Source organism: Anarrhichthys ocellatus, unplaced genomic scaffold (genome assembly GCF_004355925.1).
Source record: "Anarrhichthys ocellatus isolate YVR2014 unplaced genomic scaffold, GSC_Weel_1.0 scaffold66, whole genome shotgun sequence".
In the NCBI taxonomy this organism is placed as follows: Eukaryota; Metazoa; Chordata; class Actinopteri; order Perciformes; family Anarhichadidae; genus Anarrhichthys; species Anarrhichthys ocellatus.
The window spans coordinates 1210795-1213839 of NW_022280096.1; the positions used below are offsets into that span (position 1 = coordinate 1210795).

The following is a 3045-nucleotide window of genomic DNA, read 5'->3' on the forward strand; positions in this document are numbered from 1 at the left end:
GCTGAGCAGCAGCACATTGGATTACACACACACAATACACACACACAAACTCTGTGGCCAGCAGAACAGCTGGGAGAAGTGTGTGTGTGTGTGTGTGTGTGTGTGTGTGTGTGTGTGTGTGTCAGTGCCTGAAAGCGTTTCACATAATGCATGCCTCTGCCTTTGCACGTGCAGGACTGTTTGCTTGTCTATTATCTTTTGCTACTGTGTGTGTGTACCCAATTGAGGCTGTGTAAATATGTATGTGCAGGGAAAGAATGTTCTGTCGTCTCTTCAGACAGACGCTGTGTGTGAGTCTACCCTACCCCCCCTGGTCTGAAGACAGGAGGTGGAGGAGGGTTAAGGGAGGGCAGTAGGGAGGAAGAGCGATCAGATGACCAAGAGTAAAGCAGAGGAGAAGATTAATCCAGCAGCAAGGGATGAAACAGAGACGAGAGAGGAAGGAGAGGATGATGGAGATTTTAGTACAGCAGGAGGAGGAGGAGATGGAAAGAAAGCGGAGGAGACGGAGTGAAGGAGACAGGGGCCGACATGCTCTCTCCAGGAGTGCTCGGAGTGCTGCTCATTCATAATTCACCTCCATGCCAAACGTTCATTCACATATTGACCCCCCATGGCTGCGCTCAATGGAGTTCTCGCCCCTCCACCTCTCCCTGTCTCTCAATGGACACCCCTGCGGTGTGACATTCAGTTAGCCCGCTTCTTTTTCACTTTGGAGACAGCTGAGTTTCTCAGAGGAAGCCCGCGCTGTTTTTGCCCGTTACGTCTCTTTTGACGCCGGGAGTTTTTCGGCTCTGATGTGAGATTGAATTGTTTAAATTGAATATTGAATTCAGACTCGGCCCTAGACACAGATAATCGGTATGGATGGCTCACTGGGTTAGTGCTCTCAGAACAACTGATGTTAGTCTGATTCCCTCAACACAACAGTCCATAATGGATCTATAATTCATGTGTGACTGAATTGACAAGTCTGTGTTTAGAATAAAAGCACAGACGCCAGCGCATGATTTATTCAGTGTAAATACTAAAAACTGGCTCTTTTAATATTTCTGACTGTATTAGCCGTGCCTTGAGCTACACCATAACCCACCACTGTGCTGTGGTCAGCTGGGGCCCATGAGCCATATGGCAGAGTTTAAAATGCAAAGTCAGAAAAACGTGTACTGCAGAGGTAGGGGTGTAACAGCTCACAAACCTCACGGTTCTTGAGTCACGGTTCGGATCATTTTTCGGATCAGCAAAGAAAAGGGGAGGAGACAAATATAACTTTGCTTTCCATTTATTAATTAAAGAATTTCAAGAACACTTAAAGCAAAGAACTTTGGGCTATAGTCTTACATGAAGACTAAAATATTGAAGATGTCCAATTTGAAACAAAATGAAATAAATAAGAAATAAAAATAAAACATTCAAGAATACTCAATTCTGTTAAGTTTAAGTGCAACATGAGGTATGTTGATACCCTCGTCCTTTGATCAATATTGAAAGAAAGAAACAGCCAGTAAGCTAGCTTCCACTGTTTCAACTGAACTGCTAGGCAACAACTTGGGTCTATGTTTACTTCCTGTCAGGTTATGTCATTCAAATACACTGCAATCATGTTTACCATTATTTTTTTTCAAAAAGATGAGAATATCTCCATTGTGTGGTGACTGGGATATTACTATTGGGCCCGTCTAGCTTCCACTCTACTGCTTCTGTCAGCACCTGCGCCAGGTGTGTGTCTGTGTGACTCTCACAGAGGGGGCGTGTCTGCAGCACCGGACTATGAATCTCCCACTCCGCCGTGATGAAGTGAGCGGTCACAGTCACATAGCTCTCTGTTGCCCTGGAGGTCCACCCATCTGTGGTGATGGCAACAGAGGATGCCTTAGATAATTTGTCCACAATCCTGGTCTTTTCCTTTTCATAGAGGCCTGGAACAATCTTCATACTGAAGTGGGTGCGTGAGGGGATTTCGTAGCGTGGCTCAAGCACTTTAACCAGATTTGAAAAAATCCTTTGTTTTCCACAATGGAGAATGGCCTCGTGCCTGCAGCAAAAAAGACCCCAATAGATGCTGTAATAGCTTTAGCCCGGTCTGATTCTGCCACAAACGCTTTCTTAAATGCCTTTTTGTTGTTGTTGGTGTTGTTGTTGTTGTGCCTTGGCCCCCGTCGCTGACAAACCTGGATGGTGGCGCTTCATATGTGTGGACATGCCCGATGTATTACCGTTGTCGTATGTCTTTCTCTTTAAACAACGCCTACATACTGTAACTGTTTTGTCCACCACCCTCATCCCGTCATAAGTTACAGGGAAGCCAAAATGCTCCCAAACTTGCGATTTAAATGACGCCGGGGGCTTCTCAAGTTCCTCCACGCGCCATGACTTTCACCGTTAAATGCTTTTAACACGCTCCGTTCACGTGAACACACTACTGCTTTATATCTGTTCACTGACACTTTGCATTGATATTAGGGGACTTGTTACTTGAAAAGGAACAACAGCAGCAGCAGTAAAAAAAATAAATTACTCAATTAATCCGCAGTTCACAAGTGTGCTGTACCATGGGCTGTGATCCGAACCGATCATGGATCGATCCGAGATCCGTTACACCACTATGCAGAGGTACGTCCAGCTCTAAAAGGTAAACACTAAAGAAGTACAGCTTATCAACAAAAGTACATAATATACTGACTGTTTTAGTTCTATATGTCAGATGGATTGGTAGCATGTTTACTCAGTGAGAAGAGTGAGAAGAAGGTACAGTGTTGACATTGTATCTCTGACTGTCTCTGCTAAAAGGGTCAAGGTGTTGTTATGAGGTCATATAGTACGACAAGTTCCTACAGCTGCACTCATGTAAAGATACAGCATCTATAGTAGGAGAGTGACACACATCATCTATACATACGGAGTGAGGTACAGCATCTATACACACGAGTGAGATACAGCATCTATAGTAGGAGAGTGAGACACAGCATCTATACACACAGAGTGAGGTACAGCATCTATACAGAGTGAGATACAGCATCTATAAATACAGAGTGAGATACAGCA

At 44.5% G+C, this 3045-nt stretch overlaps 1 protein-coding gene across 1 annotated transcript in view; it reads left to right on the top strand.

The window, feature by feature from the left end:
- The window catches only part of LOC116397390 (forkhead box protein N3), a 62691-nt gene that overhangs the window by 719 nt on the left and 58927 nt on the right, over positions 1-3045 (top strand). The gene's annotated exons all lie outside the window — the stretch shown is intronic.